General features: G+C 43.7%; 1 protein-coding gene across 1 annotated transcript in view; it reads left to right on the forward strand.

The window, feature by feature from the left end:
- Positions 1 to 2234: 2234 nt before the first annotated feature.
- TAB3 (TGF-beta activated kinase 1 and MAP3K7 binding protein 3) overlaps positions 2235 to 10350 on the forward strand; it is an 82329-nt gene continuing 74213 nt past the window's right edge. Inside the window, exon 1 of the mRNA XM_003793738.2 lies at positions 2235 to 2317. The gene's annotated coding sequence lies outside the window, so the exon portion shown is untranslated. The remainder of the gene's footprint in view (positions 2318 to 10350) is intronic.

Below are 10350 nucleotides of genomic sequence, written 5' to 3' on the forward strand. Positions count from 1 at the left end.
AAAGAAGTTGTCAGCAGAGGAGATGACTATTAAACTTAGTCCAAAGCCACCTCAACATCTTTATTTTCTAAGCTTTGTTGGAATACATTATACCAGAATTAATTTGCAACATGTTGTCTCTTTTAACCGTGGACCTATGTAATACTTTTTATTCATGTTAAAAAAGAAGGAATTTGATCAAAGGCAAACGGTCTAATGTAATTAACCAAGGAAAAAGCTTTCAGGACTTTTCAAATGTTAACTGTTTTACCTTCTGTCTAGGAAATGCTGTAAAGCTCAAATTAGTTAGGAATGACTTAAACATTTTGTTTTGAACACCTAAGAGATGCTTTTTGGACATTTATATTGCCATATTCTTACTTGAATGCTTTGAATGACTACATCCAATTCTGCATCTATACACTCTGGTATTGCTTTTTAACCTTCCTGGAATCCAGTTTCTAAAAAAAATAAAGACATTTTCAGATCTGACAAAAAAAAAATGTCTCAATGCTATACTACAATAAGCATTTATTTCCCACTCATGGGTTGCAAGTTGGCTGGGTCTGCTTTGCTTTGTACAAGACCCTGAACCTGAAACAGGCTTCCTACAAATGTTTTAGCACAGTGGTGCCAACTATGTGGTGTGACAGGAGTGAATGGCCCCCTTTCTGACCAGCTTCCAAAATGAGTGGCTTTTGATGATGGATCTGCTCTGCTTCAAGATGTGGATCATGTTTAGCTGTAGTCCATATGTCACGTTCTCATCCCCAGGATAGAGGGAAATTGGAAGCTCCCAGGGAAAAGGGCACTTTCTTGCCAGAGCAGCAGTAGGCATCCAGTTTCTAGTTTTCCTACACCAGCTTATGAAGCACTTTGTGCAGCAGTGGATGCCACTCCCTTCTCAAAGTTTCCAGTTTTACCTCCATAAGGACCCACCCCTCCAATGTCTAAATTGTCTATCTAAATAACTGATTGTATGAATAATCCCAACCTCTACCCTTCCTCTTTCAAGCTTTTGGCATAGTAACTGCTTCCTGTAGTCACTACTTCTGTGATACATTAATTATTTTCTAGCATTTTCAGTTATCTAATAATTGATTTTTTATCTTAAATTCTCTCGGTTGAAATAATAGGAGTGGTTTGTTTCCAGATAACATCCTGATTCATTGGACTAAATCCTATGTCTGTGAAGCGCCTTTCAAGAATTTCTCTTTGAAATATTTCATGACATCGTCTTCCCCATATTTGTCATTCCTCTCTGTACTCATTTCTATCATAGAACTTACTGTGCTAAACTGTCATTGTTTTTTCTCATCTATCTCCATCCCAGGCTAACAGCTTCCCTGAAGAAAGAACGTATCAGTTTCCTTAGTATCTGGCACATAGGAAATTGAATAATAATTTGAATGGATGAATGAATGAGCGAAGAAAAATAAAACTGGAAAGGGAATTTATTACTATAGGATGTGGAAGTCTCATGTAGCACCAAAATGAAAGTTAGATGGTGATGTGAGAAACTGGATTGCGTCTGCCACCTGTGAGTAATGCGAAACAACAGGATTAAAAGGGGTAGCTGAGGCTTCGCAAAGAAAACTCTCTGGCAGTGCAGGCAAGACACGCAAAGGATTGGCGGACTCCTGGGAACGCAAAAGTGTGTTGGCCGTTCAGGTTCCTGAGGGATGACCAAGCCTTAAGGGACGCTTATCACTTTGACACCTGGTCTTGCCAAGCCCTTTACCGAGTTTCACTCCCAACTCCTCCGCCCTGCTTCTCTAGAGCAAACACTTTCAAACCTGGAAAACCGGGTCCTACGTGAGAAGTTGTTCTGGGCATGCGTCATCCCCGGAGCGCGCAGGCGCAGAAAATTTTCTCGTAACTGGTACTGCCCATTTCCGATATGGGGCGTTGCTGAGGCTACCCTATTTTATCACCTTTCCTGTGAACGCCCGCCCTCCTGTTCCCGTGGGGGGAGCATCGCGAGATTGCCCTCGGCAGTCCCCGGTGACGCCATTTTTGTACCTGGCGAGCGCCGGCGCCGGGCTGAAACCCTGAAGCCGGAGTTTGCTTGCCAAGCTCTCGCCCAGACCGGATCCAGGAAATACGAGGCGGGCCTCGGTGGGAGGGACGCACTGAAGAAGGAGGGAGGGAAGGGGGCGGCGGCGCGGCGGCGGCGGCGGCGGCGGCTCCTCCTCACACCGGATTCGGGTCCCGCCCGGCGCGCACCCGAGGGGGGGGGGTCGGGCAGGGAAGCGGCGCCGGCCCGGACCCCCCGCGGGAGCAGGCGACGGGCGTGAGTACTAGGTGGCGGCGGCGGACGGAGAGCAGCAACTGCCGGGTGAGTGTCCGTGAGAAGGACCCGCACCTGCCTGGGTCAGGACGTCGGAGTCGCCCCTGGGTTCGCCCCGGTGACCCTGCACTTGGGACGGTGGGTGTGTGAGCTACTGCAGATGTCCCGTGGGTTCGGCTCGGCTTGGAGCTGCGGCGGACACTGAGAGCTACGGGGCTGCTGGAGGTCTGCGCAGGGCCTGGCGCGTCCACGCCCGCCCTGGACGCCCTGGGAGGCCGAGAGGAGAGGGAGTGGCCGGGGCGGGGTGGTGTCTTGGTTGGCTTTCGCCCCCCCGCAACGCTGGGGATGATGCCCTTACTCTGAGCTCTGGTCATTGCGAAGAGTGAACATGTGGACTGGCTTTACAAGCTCAGGAAGGTGTTTGGGGATGAGAACTAGCAGCACCAAGGTTGGGGCTGTTGAGCGTGTTGAGAGACGGGGAGGTTAGTAGTGATACAGTAATAATTGTTGTAGAAGAGGTTTGTGGAGCCACTCTGTTGTTTGTGTTGAGTGAGGAAACATTGTCTACATTCATTTAAAAGATCACATAAGTCCCCTAAGGTCCAACAACAAATTAGTTATTCCCAGTTGGAGTATTATAGTTTACTTACCGTGTGCAAGCTCATAAGATGTGTAAAAGCAGTATTTGAGGTCTGGGGTCAAGGTGCAGTATAAAGTAAGCGGCATATAAAACCAAAAGTTTGAACTGTTGATGTGTTAGCATTTTTGTCTTTACTAAAACATAACTTATTTAAATTCTTTAAGAAAACTTGCCACTTTTGGTCCAGACAGGGCTTGTCAGTTCGATGTGTTCTTCGTGACGTTCGTTAGACAGTAATTTTGGCATGTATTTATTTATGGTTTGTTAGAGAACAAGAATCAATTGAGGGGGACCAATTTGAGAAACTGTATTTCCTTTGCACACTTTTTCATTTTGGAAGGATAAGAGAATTTACTTTTTTCTTTATTTTAGAGACGATTTGCAGTAGTGTCTGAGAACATGTGTAAAAAGAAAAGCCTTTTGATCACGAAAGGGTTTTTGAAATAAAAGTTTAATTTTGCACAGTGTTAAGTTATAAATGCATTATCACCATGTTAAGTTTTGTGATGGTGGCTTTTCATCAACACTGGGAGAATGCAAGCATATTCATATACGTAACTTAAATCAGCATATGGTGTGAATTTTTACCACTTTAGGGATCTCCCCCCCTTTTGCTTACAACTAGCTTGCTTAGTCAAGGAAAAGTGAGACTTCAGTGACGGTAAATATTAAACATGATTTTTATCTTTACATCTGCAGAACATGATCTATGTTCAGTCGCCCTGAACTTTCTTTCATATGTTTATTTGAAACTCTCTTCTCCTTAATTATAGATACCATACTGTGCACACTTTGTAGTGGAGCAAACAGCGCTAACATTGATTATATACGGGCACTGGGCTTGGTGGGTAACGTGTGTTTGCATTTAATTCTCATAGCTTCCCTGTGCTAAAAATAACGTTATTCCTATCACACAGGTAACAACACTAACCTCTAGTATTCTTCAGTAACTTCCCTGAGGTTTTAGAGCTGGTAAATTGCAGAGGTGGAAGTCAAACTCAGGCTTGTTTGATTCTACAGCATGTGTTCTTTCTACCATACTCTGCATAAGTTTATGTGCTGACTGATAAAAATTCTATGAAAATGAACATATTTCTTACAAAGAAACCTTTCAGTTCTGTTGGTTATATTGAAAGCTTTCAGCGTGCTTGGCTCAAGATATCTCAATTTTTTTTCTTTTCACATGTGTACATTTTCTAGCCAGAGCTAACAATTGAGCAGAAGTCTGCTGATCCAGTAGTGAACTGTCTGAAATACAAATGTTTTCAGTAATTTTGCCTCCTGTTTCAGCATGCCAAAGACATTTCAAAGATCAAATATTTTGTTTGTTTTAGTCCTGAATATACTTCAAATTACATTATTAAAATGGCAACTATTTTTATCAGAGCTTGGAGGTATACACATAAACTTTTCCAGCATATTTGACAGCTGACCCTGTTTCCTTCCCTTTAATTTGGTATGAAGGTTTTGGACCCAGTTAATGGTTTTTATAAAATACAGCAGTTATTGTGGGATCCAGCATAATCTCCTGTGGGGCTGGAGACTTAAAAGACCTTCATAGATTCCCAGGCAGTATCTGAGGTGTTAGTATACATCTTTCCAGTAGTCATTTTTGTCTCCCACTGGTCTCTGCTGTTCATCTCTGATGTACTACTGAGTCTGCCATCCTGGCCCTTCCCTCTGCTCAGGAGAAAGACTCTACATCTGGATAGAGTTCAACTGGAGAAATCAGGAAACAACTGCAGAAATCAGGAAAAAAAAGATGTGAAATGCCTGGCATTCATCCTCTAGCAGGTCGTTTGGTCAGGCTTACCTGTCTAATTATTTCTAGCTGAAAGTTCTAGAAAGTTATTATCAAATTTGGGATTTTGGGTTCCATCTTTTAAGAAGTAAATTGTTTTGGGGGGCGGTCTCCAGTTAAGTAGTCATATGTTCATGGGAATGGAAAAAGAAGTCTGGTGTTCCTCAGTATACATCAACATGTGTGTATATTATAAGGCTTGTGGGACTGTGTTTTAAATAGTACCTTAGAGTCTTGAAGGGCAGGCTTTGGTCTGAACAAGCAAGTTTTTGATTATGGTTGTACTCCCAAGAGAGATTCAAATATACTTCTTTATGAAGGTAATCACTGATGGTATTTGTGCTATTAGGGTGAAAAAATTGACAAATGATAATGTAGCCAAGTGTTTACCAGAAAAAGCCTTTCTGAAATGATTTATATTGCCACTATATAAAGATAAAAACACCAGGAAATTGGCCATTTTGTTGAGGCAAGGGGACTGTTTGCTGGCTGTGGTGAACATGTCATGCTCTCTAAGCCTCTGTCTTGGTCTTGCTCTGTAAACCTATTTTTCTCTTCCTCAATAAACCTCATTTCATGCTTGCAAAAAAACCCCAGGAAATTATATCAAGTATTTCAAAGTTTATTTTCATACCTTCTGTATACTAAACCTTTAATTAATACCATGGCCACAGATTTTGTCTGAAAGTGAAATGAACCTGATGAAACATTTGGAACTGTCAAACAGATTAATCCTAAATAAGTTATTATAGTTTAATTCATTGACATTTCTACTTATTTGTCCGCCTTTGCAATATTCTGCTTCCCACCCTGCTTCCAATTTCTCTCCTTCCTTTCCTTCCACTGATGCTGTTCTGCCATTATCTGGAGCCTTTCCTTTGTTCTCAGTTGGACACTTACAAGGAGGGCACCAAAACTCTTCTAAGTTCATTCCACTTTCTTGAATTTCTTTGCTCTAGGATAGTATTTTTCTTTCTTTCTTTCTTTTTCTTTTTTTTTTTTGAGCCTCCAGCTGTCGCCCTGGGTAGAGTGCTGTGACATCACAGCTCACAGCAACCAGGCTTCCAAGTAACTGGGATTACAGGTGCCTGCTGCAGCACACGGCTACTTTTTTTTTTTTTTTAGACAGTCTCATTATGTTGCCCTAGGTAGAGTCACAGCTCACAGCAACCTCAAACTCTTGGGCTTAAGTGATTCTCATGCCTCAGCCTCCCAAGTAGCTGGGATTACAGGTGCTTGCCACAACACCTGGCTATTTTTTGTTGCAGTTGGCTTTGTTATTTAGCTGGCCCAGGCTGGATTCAACCCGCCCGCCTCTGTGTGTGTGGCTGGCGCTTCAACCTCTTTTTTTTTTTTAGCAGGCCTGGGCTGGGTTCGAACCCACCAGCCCTGGTGCATGTGGCTGGTGCCCTAACCACTGAGCTAGGGGCACCCAGCCAAGGATAGTGTTTTTCAACCTTTTTTAATCTCATGGTACACTTGAACCTATAGTTAAACTTCCACGACACAGTTAAATTATGTTGATTAAAAAAAAGAGTAAAGGCTTGGCGCCTGTGGCTCAAGTGGCAAGGGCACCAGCCACATACACCGGAGCTGGCGGGATCGAATCCAGCCTGGGCCTGCCAAACAACAATGATGGTGCAACCAAAAATAGCCAGGCGTTGTGGCAGGCGCCTGTATAGTCCCAGCTACTTGGGAGGCGGAGGCAGGAGAATCGCTTGAACCCAGGAGTTGGAGGTTGCTGTGAGCTGTAATGCGACAGTATCTACCCAGGGCGACAGCTTGAGGCTGTGTCTCCAAAAAAGTAAAAAAAAATATACTTACTGTGCTTTGAACTTCTTTAAAAAATAACGATCTTAAATTTTTCGGGGTCACCTAATATCCTCTCATAGTACACCAGTGTGCCACGGCAGTTCAGTTGAAATCACTGCTCTAGGAGGTCAAGAGGGATGCAGAAAAAACCCTTTGACCCACTCCATTCTGTCTTGAAAAGGAGAATGAGAACAGCGAGAGTGAGGGAGGCAGTGTCAAAAACCTTCCACAGTTTCTTTGTCGTCATCTTCTCTCTCCTTAAGCATCATGGAGGGAAGTTTGTAAAAGCCAGAATGCTGCAGGAATAGGCACTGTTCTTTCATCTTCTTTAGCAACTCCTCTGCCCTCCCCCACACATTTTCCTTGCTCTTTTAGGTGCCATCTCACTTTCCATCCTTTTCTCTCAAGAAGATATTACCCTCCCCCCTGTTTTGTTTTGTTTAGTAGGCCCTGGCCAGGTTCGAACCCACCATCCCTGGTGCACGGGGCTGGTGCTCTAACCATTGAGCTATGGGCGCCCAGCCAGATCTTGCTTTCTTTTTTTTTTTAAATTAAATTATAGCTGTGTACATTTATGCAATCATGGGGTACAGTGTGCTGGTTTTATATGCAATTTGAAATATTTTCATCAAACTGGTTAACATAGCCTTCATGGTAGATCTTGCCTTCTTCATCCCTGATTTTCCTGCCCCACTGGCCTTTAAGCCCTGATTCATGCCTTTCCTCCTGCTCTGCCTTGGTCTTAGTAGCCAAGGCCTGTGGTCCTAAGGAAGCTCAGATTCCCTGTTGGGAAGAGGGTATTTGCTTTTCCTATTTCTAGAGCTGAGAAGGGCAGGGGTACTTTACTGTTCTAAATTAGAATGCTAAATGAGTCTTCTCATAGAAACATTACCATGTAGGTTCTGTGTTTTGTTTTACTTTTGTAACTAACTTTATGGACCTCTAGGCTTTTGTGGGCCTGCTTGGAAACCTAGAACATTGATCACTGTTACCTGGGAAGGCAAGTTCTGAGGTTCAAATAGATGATTTAAAAAACAGCTTGTGCTACAGAAATTGTTGGGGTTGCCTGCTTTTTGTTAATTAGATTTGTTATGTGAATAAGATGGCTTTTTTGGTAGATAAACTGATAGGCTTTTTTGATTGTTAATGAAGAATTTCTGAATTTAGGCATATTTTTTAAAGAAAATTTAAATTGTCCATCTCAGCTTAATGTCTGCCATTAAGGCAGATCTTATAGTGTTGTTGAAAGAGCCATAGCATTAGGAAGGTTGAGAACCACTGCTTCCAAACTGCTGAGATTATAGGTGTGAGCCACCACATCCAGTCACCTGAAGATTTTAAAATAAAGTTTTGTTAGTCTGTTGAGGTTACTGATGTTTGTGGTGTTAAGACAATTATGTGAGGGATTTGAAAGTGATGTAAGCACAGTGAACTACATTTTATTTATTTATTTATTTTGAGACAGTCTCACTATGTTGCCCTTGGTAGAGTGCAGTGGCGTCATATCTCACAGCAACCTCAAACTCTTGGGCTTAAGCAATTCTCCTGCCTCAGCCTCCCAAGTAGCTGGGACTACAAGCACCCACCACAACGTCCAGCTATTTCTTTTGTTGCAGTTGTCATTGTTTCATCTGGCCTGGGCTGGGTTTGAATCCACCAGCCTCAGTGTATGAGGTCGGCACCCTACCCAACTGAGCTACTCTTGTTTGAAAAGTGAACTTGATGGGCGGTGCCTGTAGCTCAGTGGGTAGGGCGCCAGCCCCATATATTGAGGGTGGTGGGTTCTAACCTGGCCCCAGCCAAACTGCAACAAAAAATAGCCAGGCATTGTGGCGGGCGCCTGTAGTCCTAGCTACTTCGGAGGCTGAGGCAGGAGAATCGCCTAAGCCCAGGAGTTGGACGTTGCTGTGAGCTGTGACGATGCCACAGTACTCTACTGAGGGCGATAAAGTGAGACTCTGTCTCAAAAAAAAAAAAAGTGAACTTGAGTAAGCATAATTTTATTTTATGATTTGTTTTTTTTTGAGTACTGGGAGTGTTTATTTTTATTTATTTATTTTTTTTATTGAATGGTAACTATGTACATTAATGCACTCTTGGGGTACAGTGTGGGGTTTTCACATGCAATCCGAAATACTTCCATCAAACTGGTCAACAGAGCCTTCATGTCATTTTCTCGGTTATTGTTTTAAAACGTTCACATTCTACTCTTAGAAAGATTCACTTGTACCCCTGTATTTTATGAATTTTAAGAAGTTTAAATTATTTAATTGCAAAGAACAGTGGTTAAACACATGATCTCTAGGGGTAAAATGCTGAGCTATTTGGATTTTCTGACACTAGCTTTGTGTTCTTGGGCAAATTGCTTAATCTCTGACCTCTGTCCTCATTTTTGAAATGGGGATGATGTGTGGTTTCTACCTCATGTGAGTATTAAATGAGGTAGAGGGTGTGTTGTATTTAAAACATGCCTATGGCTTGGCGCCTGTAGCACAGTGATTATGGCTCCAGCCACATACACCGAGGATGGCAGGTTCAAACCTGGCCCAGGCAAGCTAAACAATAATGACATCTGTAACAAAAAATAGCTGGGCATTGTGGCAGGTGCCTGTAGTCCCAGCTACTTGGGAGGCTGAGGCAAGAGAATCACTTAGGCCCAAGAGTTGGAGGTTGCTGTGAGACTGCTACAGCAGTTTACCAAGGGTGACATAGTGAGACTCTGTCTCAAAAACAAAACAAACAAATAAAACATGCCTAACTGTCTCGGTGCCCATAGCACAGTAGTTGCAATGCCAGCCCTATACACTGAAGGTGGTGGGTTTGAACCCAGCCTGGGCCAGCTAAACAACTGCAACAAAAAAATAGCCAGGCTTTGTGGTGGGTGCTTGTAGTCCCAGCTACTTGGGAGGCTGAGGCAAGAGAATTGCTTAAGCCCAAGAGTTTGAGTTTGCTGTGAGCTGTGATGCCACGGCATTCTACCAAGGGCGACATAGTGAGACTCTGTCTTGAAAAAAAAAATGCCTAGCAAGGGTAAATTCTCAAAAAGAGTTATTATTTTGTTTTGAGACAGAGTCTCACTTTGTCACCCTTAGTAGAATGCTGTGACATTCTACTGATCATGTGTTTAACCACTGTTCTTTTTTTTTTGAGACAGAGCCTCAAGCTGTTGCCTTGGGTAGAGTGCTGTGGCATCACAGCTCACAGTAACCTCCAACTCCTGGGCTCAAGTGAGTCTCCTGCCTCAGCCTCCCAAGTAGCTGGGACTACAGGCGTCCACCACAACGCCCAGCTTTTTGGTTGCAGCCGTCATTGTTGTTTGGCAGGCCCAGGCTGGATTCGAACCCGCCAACTCAAGTGCATGTGGCTGGCGCCTTAGCTGCTTGAGCCACAGGTGCTGAGCCAGAGTCCTGTGGTCTTCATCCTTACAGCAACCTCAAACTCTTGGGCTCAAGCAGTCCTGAGTCTCCTGAGTAGCTAGGACTGTAGGCACCCTCCACAATACCCAGTTATTTTTTAGAGACGGAATCTCACTCACTCTTGCTCAGGCTGGTCTCTAATTCCTGAGCTCAGGTAATTCACCCACTTCGGCCTCCCAGAGTGCTAGGATTACAGGTGTGAGCCACTGAACCCAGCCTACTTTAGCTATTTTCTGAGATGATACCTCTTTTTTTTTTTTTGTAGAGAGAGAGTCTTATTCTGTTGCCCTTGGTGGAGTGCCATGGCATCACACAGCTCACAGCAACCTCCAGGCGATTCTCTTGCCTCAGCCTCCTGAGCAGCCGGGACCACAGGTGCCCACCACAATGCTTGGCTATTATTTTGTTGCAG

Source organism: Otolemur garnettii, unplaced genomic scaffold (genome assembly GCF_000181295.1).
Source record: "Otolemur garnettii isolate 467f Iridium unplaced genomic scaffold, OtoGar3 scaffold00072, whole genome shotgun sequence".
NCBI classification, from domain to species: domain Eukaryota; kingdom Metazoa; phylum Chordata; class Mammalia; order Primates; family Galagidae; genus Otolemur; species Otolemur garnettii.